This window comes from Capricornis sumatraensis, chromosome 2, assembly GCF_032405125.1.
Source record: "Capricornis sumatraensis isolate serow.1 chromosome 2, serow.2, whole genome shotgun sequence".
Classification (NCBI taxonomy): Eukaryota; Metazoa; Chordata; class Mammalia; order Artiodactyla; family Bovidae; genus Capricornis; species Capricornis sumatraensis.
The window spans coordinates 197,589,318-197,613,789 of NC_091070.1; the positions used below are offsets into that span (position 1 = coordinate 197,589,318).

General features: G+C 40.6%; 1 protein-coding gene across 1 annotated transcript in view; it reads left to right on the plus strand.

Moving 5' to 3' along the window:
* Positions 1-24,472, plus strand: part of AGBL4 (AGBL carboxypeptidase 4) — a 1,470,506-nt gene that overhangs the window by 696,559 nt on the left and 749,475 nt on the right. The window lies entirely within an intron of this gene.

Sequence of the window (24,472 nt, forward strand, 5' to 3'; positions counted from 1 at the left end):
TGGCATTGAAACATGTATAATATCATGTAAGAAATGAATCGCCAGTCTAGGTTCGATACAGGATACAGGATGCTTGGGGCTGGTGCACTGGGATGACCCAGAGAGATGATATGGGGAAAGAGGTGGGAGGGGGGTTCAGGATTGGGAACTCATGTATACCCATGGCAGATTCATGTCAATGTATGGCAAAACCAATACAGTATTGTAAAGTAAAATAAAAATAAATAATTAAAAAACAAGATCTAATACAGTTACCCTTGAAAAACTTAGGGGTTAAAACACATATAATTTAATGTCAACCCTCCACATCTATGATTCCTCTGCATCTGCAGATTCAACCAACCATGAACCATGCATACTCTGGTATTTACTATTGCAAAACATCCTTGTATAAGTGGACCTTTGCAGTTCACACTATTATTGTTCAAGGTCAACCATATATTAAAGGTTACTCGTAGCCAAATGTGACTTCTAGATCTTGTGATTGCACTCACCTTTTAAAGGTTCTCAAGTAGGTGTGGGATCTCCACTGATGGTGAGACATTTTAGGCTTCTTGGTGTCTGTACAGCTTGGCCTGTTTATTTAGCTTATATGAAGAGTACATCATGTGAAATCCTGGGCTGGATGAATCACAAACTGGAATCAATATTGGCAGGATAAATATCAACAACCTCAGACATGCTGACGATAACACTTTAATGGCAGAAAATGAAGAGGAACTGAAGAGCCTCTTGATGAGGGTAAAAGAGGAGAGTGAAAAAGCTGGCTTGAAACAACACTTTAAAAAGTAAGATCATGGCATCTGGTCTGATCACTTCATGGCAAATAGATAAAGAAAATGTGGGAAAAGTGTCAGATTTCATTTTTCTTGGGCTCCAAAATCAATGCATGGATGGTGACTGCAGCCACAAAATTAAGACACTTGCTCCTTGGAAGAATAGCTATGACAAACCTAGACAGTTTATTAAAAAGCAGAGATATCACTTTGCTGACAAAGGTCTGTATATTCAAAGCTGTGGTTTTTCCCGAAGTCATGTATGGATGTGAAGGTTGGACCATAAAAAACGCTGAGCACCAAAGAACTGACACTTTCGAACTGTGGAGCTAGAGTAGACTCTTGAGAGTCCCTTGGACAGCAAGGAGATCAAACAAGTCAAACCTAAAGGAAATTAACTCTGAATATTCATTAGAAGGACTGATGCTGAAGCTGAAGCTCCAATACTTTGGCCACTTGATGTGCAGAGCTGATTCATTGGAAAAGACCCTGATGCTAAAGAAAAATTGAGGGCAAGAGGAGACCTGGATGACAGAGGATGAGATGGTTGAATGGCATCGCTGACTCAGTTGACATGAGTTTGAACAAACTGTGGGATATAGTGATGAAAAGAGAAGCCTGGCATGCTGCAGTTCATGGGTCATACAGGACTTAGTGACTGAACAACAACAACAGCTTGGCCACACTCTTTGAGGATTTGGGTCTTCCCTCAAACAACACAAAGTTTTTATATTTTAGACCTTTGCCAGAAACCACAGCCGGTACCCTCTACTCTTATCAAAATGAGTTACTTTGTTAAATGATATAATACTTTGGGGTGATGTGCAGCCCATCCATTCCTCTATAAATGGTAGGAATTATTGCTGAATCAAGATTTATCATCAGAAAATCATGTACTTGGACAAAATTGCTTTGAATTACTTTGTCTGATATCCAGTTGCCTTTCACTTAGCATTTCATCTGGAACACCATAAAAAGCAGTCTGTGTTTGCTCTTAGGCACTTTACTGAGATTACAGGTCAAGACATCTATCACTTTCCCGATTTAAGCCCCACCTGGGCTCATTTGAGTGAAAATTTTTTTTTTTTTTTACTTCCTTAGTTAAGGTAAGTTTCACACACAGAGCTCAGATGTTAAAGCATCTGCCTACAATGCAGGAGACCTGGGTTCGATCCCTGGGTCAGGAAGATCCCCTGGAGAAGGAAAGGGCACCCCACTCCAGTACTCTTACCTGGAGAATCCCATGGATGGAGGAGCCTGGTGGGTTACAGTCCACAGGATCACAAAGAGTCAGACACGACTGAGCAACTTCAATTTCACTTTCACTTCACACACAGAATGTGTCTTTATTTTCACTGTGGGTGTCAGGAAGCTCAAGGCCAAATTCATAGCTTAACAATATCAACCCGTGTGGGCACTGATGGCCTATCCAGTTGTGCTCTGTTTCTATTGACTCTAGCTTTGACCTATTTTCTTAATCTTGATTTTTATATTGTGTTCTTTTATTTCACAATTTTATGGTTTATATTTCCTTGGGTTGTGTCAAATCCTTTGTGGAATGAAGTGAGACAGAAAATTATACACATTATTATACATATACATCTAGAAATACACAATGTGGATTTTGTATCAGGAATTGCTTACATAGTCCAAAGAAAAAGCCAAAGATGCAACTTTTAGGCACTAGAACCAGCTTGAAGATCAAATGGGATTTGTGGCTGATAAAGTAGTTCTTCCAAGTACAAGTCATGGGAGAGTAGGGACTCTAATTATTCTTTTAAAAGAGTAGTCCTGCCTTCTGAGTCTGGGTCAAAGCTGGATGGTGAAAAAAAAAAAACATTACCCAGAACTCGAAGCTTAGGAATTTGAGACCAGATCCTTCCACTCTCTTGCTCTGGATTATAGGCTTTAGCATTTTATCAAGGTTTTAGCTTCCAATATATCTAAAATAGTTTTAAAAACTATTTTCATGTTGCTGCTGCTGCTGATAAGTCACTTCAGTCTTGTCTGACTCTGTGCAACCCCATAGACGGCAGCCCACCAGGTTCTGCTGTCCCTGGGATTCTCCAACAAGAACACTGGAGTGGGTTGCCATTTCCTTCTCCAACACATGAAAGTGAAAAGTGAAGTGAAGTCTCTCAGTCATGTCTGACTCTTCGCGACTCCATGGACTGCAGCCTAAAGATGCATTATATAACAATTTAATAAGGATGGTATTGATTTATCAGCTTTTTAGGAAAGAAAAGAAATACTATGCTGATTGTAAGACACAATTCCATTTCAAAGATAATTTAAAGTGTGAAAAAATGGATTTTTAAATCATAAAGCTACTTTCCTCATAGATTTTTTCTGAGTGTCATAAGTAAGATATTAAATTAAAATGTGGATTTTAAAATGGTAAAATGCTACAAAAATATAGGGAATGTTATGCAAGGTAAAGGGTACAAGACATCGACAATGCATCCTTCTCTTTTTTTGAAATTCTGAATCTTAATTTTATCTTTTGAAGAACTTTAATCTTCTTTTTAAAGATATATCTAGAGGATAAGGAAGGCCCTAAGTGAATGAAATATAGAGAGCTATCTTGTTGTTCCCTATGAGCTTGTACTTTCCAGAAGTTAAAAGTTTTCAGTGAGAATCTGGGGGCTTCTGAAGGCCTTACAAATAGCTGTGAAAAGAAGTGAAGGAAAAAGCAAAGGAGAAAAGGAAAGATATAAGCATCTGAATGCAGAGTTCCAAAGAATAGCAAGGAGAGATAAGAAAGCCTTCCTCAGTGATCAATGAAAAGACATAGAGGAAAACAACAGAATGGGAAAGACTAGAGATCTCTTCAAGAAAATTAGAGATACCAAGGGAACATTTCATGCAAAGATGGACTCAATAAAGGACAGAAATGTTATGGACCTAACAGAAACAGAAGATATTAAGAAGAGGTGGCAAGAACACAGAGAAGAACTGTACAAAAAAGATCTTCACAACCAAGATAATCACGATGGTGTGATCACTCATCTAGAGCCAGACATCCTGAAATGTGAAGTCAAGTGAGCCTTAAAAAGCATCACTATGAGCAAAGCTAGTGGAGGTGATGAAATTCCAGTTGAGCTATTTCAAATCCTGAAAGACGATGCTGTGAAAGTGCTGCACTCAATATACCAGCAAATTTGGAAAACTCAGCAGTAGCCACAGGACTGGAAAAGTTCAGTTTTCATTCCAATCCCAAAGAAAGCCAATGCCAAAGAATGTCAAACTACTGCACAATTTCACTCATCTCACATGCTAGTAAAGTAATGCTCAAAATTTTCCAAGCCAGGCTTCAGCAATATGTGAATCATGAACTTCCAGATGTTCAAGCTGGTTTTAGAAAGGGCAGAGGAACCAGAGATTGCCAACTTCTGCTGGATCATTGAAAAAACAAGAGAGTTCCAGAAAAACATCTATTTCTGCTTTATTAACTATGCCAAAGCCTTTGACTGTGTGGATCACGATAAACTGTGGAAAATTCTGAAAGAGATGGGAATACCAGACCACCTGACCTGCCTCTTGAGAAACCTGTATGCAGGTCAGGAAGCAACAGTTAGAACTGGACATCATGGAACAACAGACTGGTTCCAAAGAGGAAAAGGAGTATGTCAAGGCTATATATTGTCACCCTGCTTATTTAACTTATATGCAGGGTACATCATAAAAAATACTGGGCTGGAGGAAGCACAAGCTGGAATCAAGATTGCCGGGAGAAATATCAATAACCTCAGATATGCAGATGATACCACCCTTATGCCAGAAAGTGAAGAGGAACTAAAAAGCCTCTTGATGAAAGTGAAAGAGGAGAGTGAAAAAGTTGACTTAAAGCTCAACATTCAGAAAACGAAGATCATGGCATCTGGTCCCATCACTTCATGGGAAATAGATGGGAAAACAGTGGAAACACTGTCAGACTTTATTTTGGGGGGCTCCAAAATCACTGCAGATGGTGACTGCAGCCATGAAATTAAAAGATGCTTACTCCTTGGAAGGAAAGTTATGACCAACCTAGATAACATATTCAAAAGTAGAGACACTACTTTGCCAACAAAGGTCCCTCTGGTCAAGGCTATGGTTTTTCCAGTGGTCATGTATGGATGTGAGAGTTGGACTGTGAAGAAAGCTGAGTGCTGAATAATTGATGCTTTTGAACTGTGGTGTTGGAGAAGACTCTTGAGTCCCTTGGACTGCAAGGATATCCAACCAGTCCATTCTAAAGGAGATCAGTCCTGCGTGTTCATTGGAAGGACTGATGCTAAAGCTGAAACTCTAATACTTTGGCCACCTTATGCGAAGAGTTGACTCATTGGAAAAGACTTTGATGCTGGGAGGCGTTGGGGACAGGAGGATAAGGGGACAACAGAGGATGAGATGGCTGGATGGCATCACTGACTCAATGGACATGGGTTTGGGTGAAGGACACCAGGAGTTGGTGATGGACAGGGAGGCCTGGCGTGCTGCAATTCATGGGGTTGCAAAGAGTTGGACATGCCTGCACGACTGAACTGAACTGAACTGAATGCAATGAACACTGTCAACGATATAAGATGTTGAAAAGGGAATCCCATCATTGCAGAGTTGTGTGTAACTTTTAGATCCAGTTAGTATGCTTCAATTTAACTTCTTTTTATTTTGAAACAAAAATATTTTATGAAGCCAGAATGGTTATCCTTTATGGTTTACTGTGCAGTGAAACTCCTTGAGAATTAAGTGCACTGTGTGAGAACTCTCTAAATTTATTTTCTAGACCCCTCCCCCAGTAGACTTTTGCACTTATTTTACTGAACTCCTTGTTCCTGACTGTGAGCTTCTGTGAGCTTTTTTTTTTTCTTTTCTGTGCCCTTTACATTTAGTTTAGACTGGGCAGACAAAGGAACTGTAATGGATTATTAGTAATTAGCTGTAAAAGCTACAGTTTGTTTGTGATAGGTCAAGTTCTCCAAAACATGCTTTCCATTTATTTAATCTTCACAGCACATCAAATCTATGGCATAGGTAACAATTTTATTCAATGATGACAAACCAGAACCTCTGAAAAGTTCAATGATTTCCCTGATTTCACACAGCTTGGAATAAGAGGAGCTGAGATACAAACCTCCATTTTTTATGGCACCAAAAGCCAGCCCTCTCTGAGGAGAATAGCAGAGTAGGACAGAGGGGGTTCTTCTAATACCAAGGCATCATATCTGCTGATGATAGATTCGCTGTATTCTTAGAACAACCAGTGGATGTTGAGGTGGCTAATATGGTGGGAAGAGGGAAGAAGAGTATTTAATTGAGCACGTGCTACACGCTAAGAATTGTGTTAAACTCTGTCATAGGTGTTTTCTAGTTTAATCTTCTCTATAATCTTCAGCAACAGCTATTCCTCTTTTACTAAGGGAGAATTTGAATCTAAAAGGGGTTAAGCAACTTACCCAAAGCAAGTAGCTGGCAAGTAGTATAGTTAGGATTCAAATCAAGTGTTCATGATAAGGTCCATGCTCATTCTACTACATAATGGTGGATAGGGATAGGAGAAACAGGGAAGCAGTTTCATACAGGCAAGTGTAACCAGCAAAAGCCAAAGGGAGCAAGGAAGCATATTCCAGTTCTTTAGAGATTCATTTTTTGGTTTCCAAGCTCTGGTTCATTTCATCCTTAATGGGTTCTGGACATGACAACCAAAGCCTATAGCTATTTGAGAATGTGTCTAGGATGTAATCAAGGTGACCTTCCTGCAGTTTAATTTATAAGAGGACCAATGATCTTTAATAGTTATGTGTGGGTCAGATATTTATTATCCAGCCTTGCTTCATGCTTATCTAGTTAAGTTTTTTTTTTTTCCTGCCTGCCTTAAAAAGAAAAACAGAAAAAAACTAACTCAAATGTTTTGAAGCTGCTTTTAAATTAGGAGGCAAGATTCCTTTTCACCCCTTACCTAAACAAAAAATAAACAGTTTGAAGGATTTCAAAGGAAAGTATGGATTGTTAGATTGGCCAATAGAAAACAACCCACATGTCTTGCTCAGCACTGTGTCAAAGGAGTATCTCTGGAATCTTTGACAGCCAAGCTTTCGTGCTGATTGAATAACCCCCAAGAAAGTGATCAGGAAGGATTTTTGGACTGTGTGGGAGAGGGAGAGGGTGGGATGATTGAGGAGAATGGCATTGAAACATGTATAATAACATGTAAGAAACGAATTTCCAATCTAGGTTCGATGCAGGATACAGGATGCTTGGGGCTGGTGCACTGGGATGACCCAGAGGGATGGTATGGGGAGGGAGGTGGGAGGGGGGGCGCAGGATTGGGAACACGTGTACACCCGTGGTGGATTCATGCTGATGTATGGCAAAACCAATACAGAATTGTAAAGTAAAATAAAGTAAAAAAAAAGGAAGAAGTGAATTAAAAACATTGCCCAGAAATTAACTGATTTTTCAGTGTAGTCACTTCCATTAACTCTGCTGGGAATAGTAAATATTCTACTTATTTAAGGACTCTGGGCATGGCTCTGTGGTGGGAGGTTTTCTTTTATGTTTATATTGAGTCTGTTGCCCATATTAACAATGTAGGAATCATTTGTTCAGGTAATCTTTACATGGGGCTTTCATTTCCTTCTTCCATCCCTTTTTTGACAGCTCTCATGAGTATCATTATTCAAGGTAAAACCATGGCAAAATCCAGAGATTCTAACCTCTCTCCCTTGATGCTCATTTTCTGTGCAACTTTGGCAATGTCACTACTATCTCAAATCACCAACCCTGACAAAAGAATCAGTTAGGAGAAACTTCAGCCATTCTAAGGCCTTTGAGATGGAACAAGGGATTGAGTCCACTGGGGCTGTTCTCAGGAGCAGTGGCAAGAAGTGAAACTGACAAAGTCAGCTGGAATCCATGTCAGGGCATGAGTTTTGTCAAGAAGGCGTTCCTAGTTTTTTTTTTGTTGTATCTCTTCTGATAGCAAAGCCTGAGCTTTGCTTAGATGTTATAAAATGAGGAAAATGAGATGCTTCCCAGTAAGTTAGAACAATAAAAATTGAATTTTTCTAAAGTTAAACTGATTGGAAGAGAGATATGGAAAATCATCTTTAAAAACACTTTCAGACCCACAAGCCTGACTGGTTAAATAATATATTTACAGGAGAACATGTTGACCCAGAGAAGCTGATAATCCTGCACATCATAGAAAAGGGAGTTACGCAGTTTCTGGGAGGGCCTCTGACTCAGAAGCTCTGAGACCTGAGTGCTCCTGTGGTTACAAGCAGGGGTAGGGGCGGGGTGGGAAACTTTTAGGAGTTAACCATGGAGGCTAATGGAGGGACCACCCTATTGCAAAGGTTCTAGTGAGTATACAAAGCTCAATCCGATTTGTCATCTTTGAACCATCATTTTGAGGCTGTACTGAGGGTGAGCTGACAGGCAGATACCATGAGATAGTATCAAGACTATTTGAACTAGCAAAACAGACTTGAACCCAGATCTTGACTAGAGCGGCCTCTTCCCCTGCCTAGCTCTGTAAACTTGGGCAAATACTTCACCTCTCTGACACTCAGTTTTCTGACTGCCTGCCTAGCCTCACCTTTACCATTCTATGTCCTATTTTGTACTTTATCCTTCAAGGTTGCTTCTGCTGCTGCTGCTGCTAAGTCGCTTCAGTCGTGTCCGACTCTGTGCGATCCCATAGACGGCAGCCCACCAGGCTCTGCCGTCCCTGGGATTCTCCAGGCAAGAACACTGGAGTGGGTTGTCATTTCCTTCTCCAACAAGGTTGCTGGACTGCTCTTTTTAACACCATATTTTTGCCTGTGCTGCCTTGCCCTGCTATAAGGGTAAAGTGCCACCTCGGCACCCTCTGTTGCTTTCCATCACCTGGAGTTCTGGTGCCTTCTAGGGTTCAGCTCACATTCGCCAGTCTCTTGGCTACCGAACCTAACTGCTTCTACCAGCTGCCTCAGCAGCTAAATCTGCCTTCTCAGCTTTGATCCTAGAAATCAGTGGGCGTTCCTAAGGTCCCACAATGCCTTTTGCAAATGACTGCTTAATTTCTCAGTCTTTTATCAGATAGCTGAAAGGACGTCATTTGAGGGAGAAAATGCATGCAAATAGTACAATTTCAGAGGATAAGAATAGTACTAGTAGGGAGACATGATATAAATATATATATATTATGACATTCCTAATAATTAATACTGTTAAAGAATGAATGAATTCCCATATAAGACAGTAAACTCCTTATCATTAGAGGTATTCAATCTGAGAATGAATGATTATTGACTGTGGAAAGTGGCTTTTTGCCTCAGTAGGAAGATCAGATTAGATGGCCTTTAAGATCTCTTCCAGCAGAAAATAGCAAGGACCTAAGAGACACATAAGAAATTAAGAAAAGGTGGCAGTAATACACAGCAGAACTATACAAAAAAGATCTTAGTGATTTGGATAACCACAATAGTGTGGTCACTAACCTAGAGCCAGACATCCTGGAATGTGAAGTCAAGTGGGCCTTAGGAAGCATTACTATGAGCAAAATTAGTGGAGGTGATGGAATTCCAGCTGAGCTATTTCAAATCCTAAATGATGATGCTGTTAAAGTGCTGCATTCAATATACCCTCAAAATTGGATAACTGAGCAATGGCCACAGGACTAGAAAAGGTCAGTTTTCATTCCAATCCCAAAGAAAGGCAATGCCAAAGAATGCTCAAAATACCATAAAGTTTTGCTCATTTCACATGTTAGCAAGGTACTGCTCAAAATCCTTCAGGCTAGGCTTCCACAGTACATGAACAAAGAATTTCCAGATGTACAAGCTGGATTTAGAAAAGGCAGAGGATTTTAAATGATGATGATGCTGACTGGTGTGAGGTGATACATAGGTTTGATTTGCATTTCTCTAATAATGAGCAGTGTTGAGCATCTTTTTATGTGTTTGTTGGCCGTCTGTATGTCTTCTTTGGAGAAATGTCTGCTTAGGTCTTCTGCCCATTTTTTGATTGGGTTGTTTTTCTGGTATTGAGGTGCATGGGCTGCTTGTACATTTTGGAGATTAATCCTTTGTTATTTGTTTTGTTTGCAATTATTTTCTCCTATTCTGAGGGTCCTACAAACAATAAATGCTGGAGAGGATGTGGAGAAAAGGGAACCCTCTTGCCCTGTTGGTGGGAATGTAAATTGATACAACCGCTATGGAGAACCATATGGAGATTCCTTGAAAAACTAGGACTAGAACTGCCATATGACCCAGCAATCCCACTACTGGGGATATAGTTTGAGAAAACCATACCTGAAGGAGACGCATGTACCCCAGTGTTCCTTTCCATACTTTTTACAATAGCTAGGACATGGAAGCAGCCTAGATGTTCATCAACAGATAAGTGGATACAGAAATTGTGGTACATATATACAATGATCAGCCCTGGGATTTCTTTGGAAGGAATGATGCTAAAGCTGAAACTCCAGTACTTTGGCCACCTCATGCGAAGAGTTGACTCATTGGAAAAGACTTTGATGCTGAGAGGGATTGGGGGCAGGAGGAGAAGGGGACAACAGAGGATGAGATGGCTGGATGGCATCACTGACTTAATGGACGTGAATCTGAGTGGACTCTGGGAGTTGGTGATAGACAGGGAGGCCTGGTGTGCTGTGATTCATGGGGTCGCAAAGAGTTGGACACAACTGAGTGACTGAACTGAACTGATATACAATGAAATGTTACTCAGCTTTAAAAAAAGAATGTAGTTGAGTCAGTCCTAATGAGATGGATGAACCTAGAGCCTATTGTACAGAATGAAGTTAAGTCAGAAAGAGAAAAACATATATTGTATATTAACAAATATGTGTAGAATCTGGAAAGATGGTACTGATGAACCTATTTGCAGGGCAGTAGTGGAGATGCAAACATAGAGGACAGACTTGTGGACATAGTGTAGGAAGGAGAGGGTGGGGTGAATGGAGAGAGTAGCATGGATACATATACATTACCATATGGAAAAGAGATAGCCAGTGGGAATTTGCTGTGTGATACAGGGAGCTCAAGGTTTCCCTGTGGCTCAGCTGGTAAAGAATCCACCTGCAGTGTGAGACCTGGGTTTGATCCCTGGGTTGGAAGATCCCCTGGAGTAGGGAAAGGCTACTGAAACCAGTATTCTTGCCTGGAGAATTCCATTGACTGTAGTCCATGGTGTCACAAAGAGTCAGACATGACTGAGTGACTCACAGGGAGCTCAACCTGGTGCTCTGTGACAACGTAGAGGGGTAGAATGGGGTGGGAAATGGGAAGGAGATTCAAGAAGGAGGGTACACATGCATACCTGTGTCTGATTCATGTTGATGCATGGCAGAAATCAACACAATATTGTAAAGCAAATATCCTGCAATATTTTTTTTTTTAGTCAGAGGAACCAGAGGTCAAATTGCCAACATCCACTGGTCTTAGAAAAAGGAAGGGAGCTCCAGAAAAACATCTACTTCTGCTACATTGACTACACTAAAGCCTTTGCCTGTATGGATCACAACAAACTATGGAAAATTCTTAAAGAGATGGGAACACCAGATCACCTTACCTGTCTCCTGAGAAACTTGTATGCAGGTCAAGAAGCAACAGTTAGAGCTGAACATGAAACAATGGACTGGTTCAAAATTGGGAAAGGAGTACATTAAGGCTATGTATTGTCACCTGTTTATTTAACTTATATGCAGAGTACATTATGTGAAATGTTGTGCTAGATGAGTCACAAGCTGGAATCAAGATTGCCTGGAGAAATATCAACAGCCTCAGGTATGAAGATGATATCACTCTAATGGTAGAAATCAAAGAGGAGCTAAAGAGCCTGTTAATGAAGGTGAAAGAGGAGCGTGAAAGGCTGGCTTAAAATAGATGGGGAAAAACTGGAAACAGTGGCAGATTTTATTTTCTTGGGCACCAAAATCACTGTGGACAGTGACTGCAGTCACACAATAAAAAGACACTTGCTCCTTGTAAGAATAGCTATGACAAACCTAGACAGTATTAAAAAACAGACACATCACTTTGCCAACAAAGGCCCATATAGTCAAAGCTATGGTTTTTCCAGTATCGTGTATGGAGGTGAGAGTTGGACCATAAAATAGGCTGAGTACCATAGAATTGATGCTTTTAAATTGTGGTGTTGGAGAAGACTCTTGATAGTCCCTTGGGCAGCAAGGAGATCAAACTTTAGTCAATCCTAAAGGAAATCAACCCTGAATATTCAGCAGAAGGACTGATGCTGAAGCTCCAATAATTTGGTTACCTGGTGCTAGACAGCATATTAAAAAGCAGAGACATTACTTTGTCAACAAAGGTCCCTCTAGTCAAGGCCATGGTTTTTCCAGTGGTCATGTATGGATGTGAGAGTTGGACTGTGAAGAAAGCTGAGCAGCAAAGAATTGATGCTTTTGAACTGCGGTGTTGGAGAAGACTCTTGAGAGTCCCTTGGACTGTAAGGAGATCCAACCAGTCCATTCTAAAGATCAGTCCTGGGTGTTCGTTGGAAGGAATGATGTTGAAGCTGAAACTCCCATACTTTGGACACCTAATGCGAAGAGCTCACTTATTTGAAAAGACCCTGATGCTGGGAAAGACTGAGGGCAGGAGAAGAAGGAGACGACAAAGGATGAGATGGTTGTATGGCATCACTGACTCAATGGACATGGGTTTGGGTGGACTCCGGGAGTTGGTGATGAACAAGGAGGCCTGGCATGCTGCAGTTCATGGGGTCGCAAAGAGTCAGACATGACTGAGCAACTGAACTAAACTGAACTGATGCCAGAATCCTACTTATTGGAAAAGACCCTGATGCTTGGAAAGCTTGAGGGCACGAGGAGAAGGGGATGACAGAGGATGAGATGGTTTGATGGCATCACTGACTCAATGGACATTAGTTTGGGTAAACTCCAGGAGATAGTGAAAAGACAGGGAATCCTGGCATGCTGCAGTCCACAAGATCTCGAAGAGTCAGATACCACTTAGTGACTGAATAAGAGCAACCAACACTTTTGTCCTGGGCTTTTACTGTCACTTCAATAGATGAATAGGTTTGGAAGTGACAAATGGCAGGGCCAAAAGCTGTAATACAGTCACTAAAGCTGAAGCAGACAATTTCAGAAAATATCACTGTTGACACATGTAATTGCAGAGTAGTAACTAAGCTTTTGTTGATTCATTCATTATTCAGTCACCTTTTGTTAAATGCATGTTATGTTCCAGGCACAATTCTTTACACTGGAGATTCAAGAGGAAAGTTTCAGCCCCAGCCACCAAAAGAGTATGGGCCAGTGATGAAGCCACCTATGTAAGCAAATTAAAAAGATAAAATGAGACCAGTACTACAGAGGAAGGGCAAATCAAGTGTGGCAGAAGGAGAGAGAATGATTTCTTGCATAAGTCGGGGATAGCTTCAGAGAGAAGTTAGATTTTGACCCATGAGAGAGTTAAACCAGACAAGAAATGGGAGCTAGTTATGCATTTTCCAAGCAGAATAACAACTTTACCAACGGTATTGGGATGTAAAAGATCAAAGTATGTTTGGGGGAAAAAAATAGAGAAGAAGGTAGATAAACTGAAGGAAGAGAAAGGCAGATACTCAGGCTAAACGAGGGGAGGCAAGATTCTGCCAGAAGACTTTAAACATCACATGCAGTGTAGCGTTAGATTATAAAGCATGTGGCTAGCACCAAACAGGGACTTACCTGGCTCCTAGCTCAGCTGGCATGGAATCCACTTGTAACTCAGGAGACACTAGTTCAATTCCTGGGTCAGGAAGTTCCCCTGGAGAAGGGATAGGATACTCACTTCAGCATTCTTGGGCTTTCCTGGTGGCTCATATGGTAAAGAATCCACTTGCAATGTGGGAGACCTGGGTTTGATCCCTAAGTTGGAAAGATCTCCTGAGGAAGGATGGCAACCCACTCCAGTACTCTTGCCTGGGGAATCCCCATAGACAGAGCAGCCTGGGAGGCTACAGTCCATGGCGTCACAAAGAGTCAGACATGACTAAGTGACTAAGCACAGCACAGCACAGAGCAGACACTAAATAACAGTCGTTCCCCGCCTCTCTGCTTTTTCCTTTCCTGTGCATGGATGCCCAGTTGGGTTAAAGGAGGGACAAAACTCTTTACTCTACAAGGTCTAACCAAGGCATATGCTCTACAAAAAATGTTTTGCTCTGGCTTTTAATTGTCAACACTGCAGAACCCTGTTAAGACGGATATTGTATCAGAGGTTTCTATAATGTAGGTGCTTATCCCCAGTGAACAGGCTAAAGACCCAGGGAGAGTCATAAGATTATTGCAAAGGGGTCTCAAATTCAGATGTGGCTAGGTACTCACTATCTGTACACTGACCAACAGTGCCTCTCACAAAGATGTGGATCAAATGGACATTGTTGCTGTTGTGATTAATACAATGAACATTCATTTGAAAGCTTCGTTGAATTGATTGTAACTTTTGCCATTTCATAGTTCTGAGTAAAATGGCGAATACTACCATGTGAAAGTTTGAGGAAAGTTTTAACATTTAACAGTTCCTCATCTTTGCAGAAATTCACAACCAGTAGTCTAATTGGGAGAGATTTAAATTCAAACCCTGTCTTTGCCACTCAGCCCTCTACTTATCACATCATATTGTAATTTAGTTAGTGTAAGTGTCTCCTTCATTGTAAGCTTCTCAGAATCAGGTGTGGCAAAAATATCATATTCATCTCTATGCCTCCAGAACCTAGAATTTATAGTGGCAAAGAAATAGCAGTAGATGTACACCTGCAGAGCTCAGCTGCTGTTTTCTGAGTCTACCTGCCATATGGCCTCGGGTAAATTATGTAAGCACCATGAACCTTAGTTTCCTCACAATAAATTTGAGATAATGACACATTATATTGAAAAATAGTTGTGAGGTTGTAGAGCAGTCATATACATACGCATATATAAAACAGGACCAGCAAAGAGTCTGACACATTGCAGATGCTAAAAAAGTGCTGCTGATTTTCCTTTCTCCTTTCTTCAGCATTTGATTAAGGGTAGTTGTGAGTTTTTTCATCAAGGACGTTGCATTTTCATGCTTGCCCTTGGGAGTCCCTATCAATGAAATAGTGAATAAGAAGCTTGTGTCAGGAGGAGGAAGAAGTTGGGGAAGCAGGGAGAAGAGGGAATAATGGCCACAAAGAGGCAAGTGAAAGGACTATTAATACTTCAGTGATACAAATAGAGATGAAGAAGCTTGGACAGAGACAGTGGAGGTGAAGATAGAGAAGAGACAAAACCAGAAAAAGTAATGTTTTAGGGTGATGGTTTCAGATAACAGAGCTCCATGGCAGAGAATTATGTTTCATACGGTTTACTTACAAGGAGCACATTATGTCTGGAACTGGACAAGTAGGGGGACCTCTCTGAAGAGTCCAAATTGATGGAGGTTCTTCCTTGAAGTTGGATATGGAGGAAGCTCCTGCAGAAGACAGCAAAAATGGCCCATGAGGAAGGCCCAGAAGCACCATAAACCCTGGGGTACAAAGGGTAGTGGTCCTGAGAATATTTCAGAATTCTAACTGAATTTTGGCAGTTTGCATACCATCCCCTGTTTTTAGATAGAGCAGTGTAATATCAACCAGGAAAAAAAAAGTTTGTCTTTGAGGACTTTCATCTATCTCATTGCCCATATAATTGAGACTACTGAAGTTCTCCTGATAGTGACTATCTGATATGTGAAGGAGGAATATTCAGGAGTTGTTAAAGGGCTTATCCTAAATTAGGTGCCCTTTCACCCAGCCCAGACCTACATACTTCTCTTGTTTTCTACTTCATGTCTCCACTTGAAAAATGATTTTGAAAAGTAGCATACAAACCGATCAATCATGCAAACAAGGCCAAACTCCCACAGAGCACATAAGGAACAGAGCAAAGATTATTTTTGTCTGTCTAGTTAGGATTTGCATATGCTGGAATATTTCTGACAGGTTTCTTGTGGCTCTCCTGAGAGAAAAAAAAAATCACGAATCTACATATAAGTAGAAGATGAGGAAAGTTCAGTGGAGAAAAATAGAGTGAAGTTCTTCACTTTGTCAAGTTTCTATTACCATAGTTATGTGACACTCAACATACAAAATGGCAATGATGGTGTCTCTTGCTAATAACTTTAGACAAATGAGAAAAAAAAAAAAAAGATTCCTCTTTGTCTTGATAGGAAAGAGGCTGAGAATCGCTTTTTCTCAACCTTCAAAAATGTTTCAACAACAAATATATTTGATGCTGCCTTTATCCCTTCCATTCCTCTAAAATCTCAAGGCTTTCAGGTTAAGATTCTATGCCAATCTTATTCCAAACAGGAGGCTTATTACTTGTCTCAGACTTCCAGCATATGGTGTCTAATTTAGTCCTCAATATGTCTGGGCATGACGCTAGGTGCCAGCAATTTGCCTGATCATGGAGAGTCTTTCTCTACCACAAGCAACTGGACTTCTTCCTCAGTTCCACTGTCTAGCACTCTATTTTTCCCTCTCAAAGTGAAAGTGTTAGTCATTCAGTTCTGTCCGATTCTTTGTGACCGCATGGACCGTGTAGCCTGCCAGGACTATCTGACTATGGAATTCTCGAAGCAAGAACGCTGGAGTGTGTAGCCATCCCCTTCTGCGGGGGGGGGGTCTTCCTGACTCAGGGATCAAACCCGGGTCTACCCCATTTCAGGCAGATTCTTTACCATCTGAGCCACCAAGACTAGGACTGGATAAGAACCGTGCTCAAGTCTGAATTCCAGCTTGTTTGACTGGACTTCTGATACCAAATTTAGGTTAATCTCATCCCCCAGAGAGGTAAAATCTTCTCTCTGCACCGCCCTGAATGAATTAATTTCCCAGGATATTTACTTCCTGCTTGACTCTAGCCTCACCTGCTACTTGGATCCCACATCCATGCCACTTGCTTACCTCAGTGGGTCCCGGGGACAAATTCTGCTTCACTCAGCCTGATCCCATCTTGGCATTGTGCGTTGGATGGTAAGTAGGTAAGTGGGTGATTCCACAACCTCTTTCCCTCCTGTTCTTTGTCTCTTCTCATTCTCCACTGGCCATCATCACTGATTCTTCCCCAAACAAGTTATGACCCCTGCCATGGGCCAAACACTCTGGACACACCCCTATAATTGTAATTTCACACACTGTGCTAAATGTGTATATGTGTCTGTCTTCCCAGCTAGGGGTTTCCCAGATGGCTCAGTAGTAAAGAATCCACCAGCCAGCAGAAGATGCTGGAGATGTGGGTTCAATCCCTGGGTCAGGGAGATCCTTTGGAGGGGGAAATGGCTACCTGCTCCAGTATTCTTACCAGAAAAATCCCATGGACAGAGGAGCCTGGTGGGCTGCAGTCCATGGGGTCACAAAGAGTCAGACACAGCAGAGTGAGCACTCCTCAGCTAATCTTAAACTCTGAATTGGGGGTCTTATTGATTGCTCTGCTTCCAGGAGGAAAAAATAGAAGGTTAATACATGGTTATTAAACTGAGTTGAACTTAGAAGCTTGATTAAAGGTGCTTAGTGTACAAAGTAAATGAAAATACAAAGTAAATGAAACCCAAGCTCCTGAGGCTCACATTCAGGTTGAGAACCTGTCTCCTGTGGCTGCTCACTGTGCCAGATGTGATCAGGCTTCTATGTCTAATCTGAACAGAAAACCTCAGAATACAGAGTTAGAGAGATCCCTGTGAATTACAGAAGACAGAGAGCCCTTTCTAAGGAAGTGTGTACACTGATGTGTCCAGATGTAAAACCTCTTAATTCCCTCAAAGCTTCAAGGTACTTAAGTTTCTGAGATACATTTCAGAACGTCATATTAATCAGGCATCAGCATTTTGCTGCCCATCAGAGAAGCAAACCTACAGTACTTGTGAAAGTAAAGGGATATATTTGATGCATATTTTGTACAGCTTATAAATAATTGTAGTAATTATCATATTGTAACACTAGTAGTAGTATATATGGTAATACTAATTGCCACATTGTACTTTATATATTTACATCATCCCTCATTACTAAGGGACAATGTTCAATATAGGTATAGGTAAAGTGTAGTATATTCTAAGTGTTGAAAGAATAAATGACATTTCACACAAAAATAATAAATTTAGGATGTGGGGAAAAAATGAGACTGTATCCTTAATTTTATAAAATGATAGAATAATTATTAAAGTTAACTGCTTTTGTTATCCCCTGTTTTAAAAAAAATGGAGCCGTATTAGAACATGAATAAAGAAAGGAAAAATATTCACCTTATTAATTGAAACCGAGTTGCCATGAATTAATAGAAAAATCTCTTATAAATTTCCAAGTGACCAGGAACCAAAGGCAACATTGTAGGCTACATAGTTCTTATTGTCAGAAAAGAATGATGTCCCTTATTGTCAGAAAGAAGCATACTAATTCCTCGGGGAGTAAGTTTTGTTTTCTGTTTTGTTTTGTTTTTTTTTCACTTGAGGGAAATTTCTCATATAGGACTTCCTCCAGGGCCAAATTAAGCAACATAATTGTTACCTCAGGGAGTCAGCCTGTGGCAAAAAACAAGGATAAATGGTCTTCAGTGATCTGAAGAGATGTGGACCATCTCTGAACTAACAGGTTCCTATAAAAAGGGTTTGTTCTCCTTATCTTGACTTCAGTTCAGTTCGGTCACTCAGTCGTGTCCAACTCTGTGACCGCATGAACTGTAGCACACCAGGATTCCCTGTCCATCACAAACTCCCGAGACTTGCTCAAACTCACGTCCATTGAGTTGATGGTGCCATCCAACCATCTCATCCTCTGTCGTCCCCTTCTCCTCCTACCTTTTATCTTTTCCAGCGTCAGGGTCTTTTTACCATGAGTCAGTTCTTTGCATCAGGTGGCCAAAGTGTTGGAGCTTCAGCTTCAGCATCAGTCTTTCCAATGAATATTCAGGATGGATTTCCTTTAGGATTGACTAGTTTGATCTCCCTGCAGTCCAAGAGACTCTTAAGAGTCTTCTCCAACACCACAGTTCAAAAGCATTAATTCTCTGGTGCTCAGCTTTCTTTATGAAACTCTCACATCCATACACAACTACTGGAAAAACCATAGCTTTGACTAGATGGACCTTTGTTGGCAAAGTAATGTCTCTGCTTTTTAATATGCTGTCTAGGTTGGTCAAAACTTTTCTTCTAAGGAGCAAGCGTCTTTTAATTTCATGGCTGTAGTCACCATCTGCAGAGATTTTGGAGCCCAGGAAAATAGTCTGTCACTTTTTTTTCATTGTTACCCATCTATTTGCCTTGAGGTGATGGGACCAGATGCCATGATCTTAGTTTTCTGAATGTTAAGCTTTAAGCCAACTTTTTCACTTTCCTCTTTCACCTTCATCAAGAGTCTCTTTAGTTCTTCACTTTCTGCCATAAGGATGGTGTAATCTGCATATCTGAGGTTATTAATATTTCTCCCAGAAATCTTGATTCCAGATTGTGCTTCATCCAGTCCAGCATTTCACATGATGTATTCTGCATAGAAGTTAAATTAGCAGGGTGACAATATACAGCCTTGACGTACTCCTTTCCTAATTTGGAACCAGTCTGTTGTCCATGTCCAGTTCTAACTGTTGCTTCTTGACCTGCATTCAGATTTCTCAGGAGGCAGGTAAAGTTGTCTGATAGTCCCATCTCTTTAAGAATGTCCCACAGTTTGTTGTGATCCACACAGTCAAAGGCTTTGGCATAGTCAATAAAGCAGAAGTAGATATTTTTCTTGTATGCTAGGAAGAATTCTATTGTAAGAGTTATTACATTACAAAGTAGTTAACTCTTTACCTGTCTTCCTCACTACACTAACAGCTTCATCCATGGGAGACTGTGTTATGTATGATCAGTAAATGGCAAAGAGAGAAGGTTTAATATTTTCCTTGAGATAGCAACAGCAATAACAACTACTACTACGATTTCTATCATCTGTTTATTTTTTTCTGGTTAATAAGAAGTGTGCAAAGCATTTTCACATACAGCGTTTCATTTTCATAAAACTCTATAATATTATCATTATTATCTCTATTTTACAGATAAAATAAGCACAGAGTTCTGTGCCCCTGTAGATACGATCAGTTGACTTAATTTCCCTCACAACCTTTTTATTTCATGTGTGTGTGTGTGTGTGTGTTAGTCGCTCAGTCTTGTCTGACTTTTTATGACCCCCTGGACTATAGCCCCACCAGTTTCCTGTCCACAAAATTCTCTAGGCAAGAATACTGAAGTGGGTTTCCATTCCCTTCTCCAGGAGATCTTCTTGACCCAGGGATTGAACCTGAGTCTCCTTCACTGAAGGCAGACTCTTTGCCATCTGAGCCACCAGGGAAGCCGTTTATTTCATATAGCTTTGAATAAAAGTAAATTTTGGTCTATTCTTTCTCTTTTCCATCAAATTTTGAAATGGTGAGTTGACTGTGGGTGAATAAGAACTGTCTTTGTTTAGCTCAACTGCATATTTCTATAACTGAAATATTCTCAACACACAAATGGAAAATGAGAGAGACATCTCAGATAGAGTATGATCATCCTATGACAGCAATGAAAAGACTGCTAATAAAAACAATAGTCATTTTAAAAGCAGTTGCATGGATTCGATGAAATGTTGCTTTTTTGTTCCTGAGAGACATCTTTCCTGTGTTCTGGGGATGTACTTGGGCCACAAGCTGGACACCATTTGGCAGGGTACTTTGAAATGATAGGTGGAAAATTTATTTTCTAAGGAGGAAAGAGCAATAGCTAGATGGGAGGGAAAAAATATTATGTTGCTATTTCCACAGCCCTAGTTGAAACAAAGCAGTGTAAAATAGCATTTCCAGAATAGAAAAGCAATACATTTTCAATAACTTCAGCAAGACAAAGGCAAAGCAAAGGGTAGAATTATAACCAGATAGGACTTGTGGCAAGGCTAACTAGAGTCTGTTATGTATTTAAAGAATTTTCTTTGTCCACCTCATCTTCAGTATTTGTGTAAGTTCCTCCAAAGCTATTTCATAAGGGAAGGGGTAGCATTTATATTCATTAAGCCAGCATGAACAATAAGACTTTTGCCTGAGATTTTCAGAAAAATTTTAAAATAATTAGTGCATCTTAGAGTAGTTAGAGATAGGGGATTTTCTAAAATATCTTATCTTTATCTAATAAGGCCTCCTGAGGATACAAAAGCTTATTAAGACATACAGAAAAATTTGAGGCAGTTTATTAAAAACGCATTTGCACAAATTTCTGAAGTGTGCTGCTATTGTTTGTTGGGGTTGTGAGGTAAAAGCCTCTTGCGATGTGTATGGAAATGGGATACATAAAATCCCCTGTTTAGCAAAACAAGCTACACATGCTCTTCTCAGTATAGTGAAATAATCTCAGGCTTCAGAGTCAGTTTTGTGATCAAATCTTTTTTTTTTTAATTTTTATTTTTACTTTATTTTACTTTACAATACTGTATTGGTTTTGCCATACATTGACATGAATCCACCACGGGTGTACATGCGTTCCCAAACATGAACCCCCCTCCCACCTCCCTCCCCATAACATCTCTCTGGGTCATCCCCGTGCACCAGCCCCAAGCATGCTGTATCCTGCATCAGACATAGACTGGTGATTCGATTCTTACATGATAGTATACATGTTTCAATGCCATTCTCCCAAATCATCCCACCCTCTCCCTCTCCCTCTGAGTCCAAAAGTCTGCTATACACATCTGTGTCTTTTTTGCTGTCTTGCATACAGGGTCATCATTGCCATCTTTCTAAATTCCATATATATGTGTTAGTATACTGTATTGGTGTTTTTCTTTTTGGCTTACTTCACTCTGTATAATCGGCTCCAGTTTCATCCATCTCATCAGAACTGATTCAAATGTATTCTTTTTAACGGCTGAGTAATACTCCATTGTGTATATGTACCACAGCTTTCTTATCCATTCATCTGCTGATGGACACCTAGGTTGTTTCCATGCCCTGGCTATTATAAACAGTGCTGCGATGAACATTGGGGTACATGTCTCTTTCAATTCTGGTTTCCTCAGTGTGTATGCCCAGCAGTGGGATTGCTGGGTCATAAGGCAGTTCTATTTGCAGTTTTTTAAGGAATCTCCACACTGTTCTCCATAGTGGCTGTACTAGTTTGCATTCCCACCAACAGTGTAGGAGGGTTCCCTTTTCTCCACACCCTCTCCAGCATTTATTGCTTGCATATTTTTGGATCGCAGACATTCTGACTGGTGTGAAGTGGTACCTCATTGTGGTTTTGATTTGCATTTCTCTAATAATGAGTGATGTTGAGCATCTTTTCATGTGTTTGTTAGCCATCTGTATATCTTCTTTGGAGAAATGTCTATTTAGTTCTTTGGTCCATTTTTTGATTGGGTCGTTTATTTTTCTGGAATTGAGCTGCATAAGTTGCTTGTATATTTTTGAGATTAGTTGTTTGTCAGTTGCTTCATTTGCTATTATTTTCTCCCATTCTGAAGGCTGTCTTTTCACCTTGCTTATATTTTCCTTTGTTCTACAGAAGCTTTTAATTTTAATTAGATCCCATTTGTTTATTTTTGCTTTTATTTCCAGAATTCTGGGAGGTGGATCATAGAGGATCCTGCTGTGATTTATGTTGTGATCAAATCCTGATGTAACTTAGTAGCTTCATGACCTGTAGCAGATACTCACTTTCTCCGCATATAAATTGGGAATCATTTCAGTTCAGTTCAGTCGCTCAGTCATGTCCCGACTCTTCGTGACCCCATGGACCACGGCATGCCTGGCTTCCCTGTCCATTGCCAACTCCCAGAGTTTATTCGAACTCATATCCATTGAGTCAGTGATGCCATCCAACCATCTCATCCCCTGTCATCCCCTTCTTCTTCTGCCTTCAATCTTTCCCAGCATCAGGGAATAATAATACCTAATTCCTTGGGTCTTTTTAAAAAAGAGATTAAGTGAGATCATGTGTGCACAGTAATGTTAAGCATAGGGGTCTAGACAAGATAAATACACGATAAAAAGTAGCTTAGTCTAGACACCTGGCCAGCACAGACTGCATAATGATCGGGATAAAAAAGGTATCTTGAAACCTAAGGATGAATGTGGTCTCATTGCCAGACATTTGGCCGCCTAATCAATTTGTTTCCTTCACTTCTGTCCTATATATAAATGGAGGTCACTTTTTGCTTAGGAATTATTTATTGAGCACATCCTATGTTTTCAGTTCAGTTCAGTTGCTCAATCATGTCTGACTCTTTGAGACCCCAAGGACTGCAGCATGCCAGGCCTCCCTATCCATTTCCAACTTCCAGAGTCTACCCAAACTCATGTCCATTGAGTCGGTGATGCCATCCAACCACCTCATCCTCTGTCATCCCCTTCTCCTCCTGCCCTCAATCTTTCCCAGCATCAGGGTCTTTTCAAATGAGTCAGCTCTTTGCATCAGGTGGCCAACGGATTGGAGTTTCAGCTTCAACATCAATCATTCCAGTGAACACCCAGGACTGATCTCCTTCATGATGAACTGGTTGATTCTTGTTGCAGTCCAAGGGACTCTCAAGAGTCTTCTCCAACACCACAGTTTGAAAGCATCAATTCTTTGGTCCTCAGCTTACTTTATAGTCCAGATCTCACATCCATACATGACTACTGGAAAAACTATAACCTTGATTAGACAGACCTTTGTTGACAAAGTAATGTCTCTGCCTTTAAATATGCTATCTAGGTTGGTCATAACTTTCCTTCCAAGGAGTAAGCATCTTTTAATTTCATGGCTGCAGTCACCATCTGCAGTGATTTTGGAGCCCCCCAAAATACAGTCAGCCACTGTTTCCACTGTTTCCCCATCTATTTGCCAGGAAGTGATGGGACCAGAGGCCATGATCTTCATTTTCTGAATGTTGAGCTTTAAGCCAGCATTTTCACTTTCCTCTTTTACTTTTATCAAGGGGCTCTTTAGTTCTTCTTCACTTTCTGCCATAAGGGTGGTGTCATCTACATATCTGAGGTTATTGATATTTCTCCCGGCAGTCTTGATTCCAGCCTGTGCTTCATCCAGCCCAGCATTTCTCATGATGTACTCTGCATACAAGTTAAATAAGCAGGGTGACAATATACAGCCTTGATGTACTCCTTTTCCTATTTGGAACCTGTCTGATGTTCCATGTCCAGTTCTAACTGTTGCTTCTTGGCCTGCATACAGGTTTCTCAAGAGGCAGGTCAAGTGGTCTGGTATTCCCATCTCTTTCAAAATTTTCCACAGTTTATTGTGATCCACATAGTCAAAAGCTTTGGCATAGTCAATAAAGCAGAAATAGATGTTTTTCTGGAACTCTCTTGCTGTTTTAGATGATCTAGAAAGTATTGGCAATTTGATCTCTGGTTCCTCTACCTTTTCTAAAACCACCTTGAACATCTGGAAGTTCACAGTTCATGTATTGCTGAGGCCTGGCTTGGAGAATTTTGAGCATTACTTTACTAGCGTGTGAGATGAGTGCAATTGTGCAGTAGTTTGAGCATCCTTTGGAATTGCCTTTCTTTGGAATCAGGATGAAAACTGAACTTTTCCAGTCCTGTGGCCACTGCTGAGTTTTCCAAATTTGCTGGCATATAGAGTGCGTCACTTTCACAGCATCATCTTTCAGGATTTGAAATAGCTCAACTGGAATTGCATCACCTCCACTAGCTTTGTTCATAGTGATGC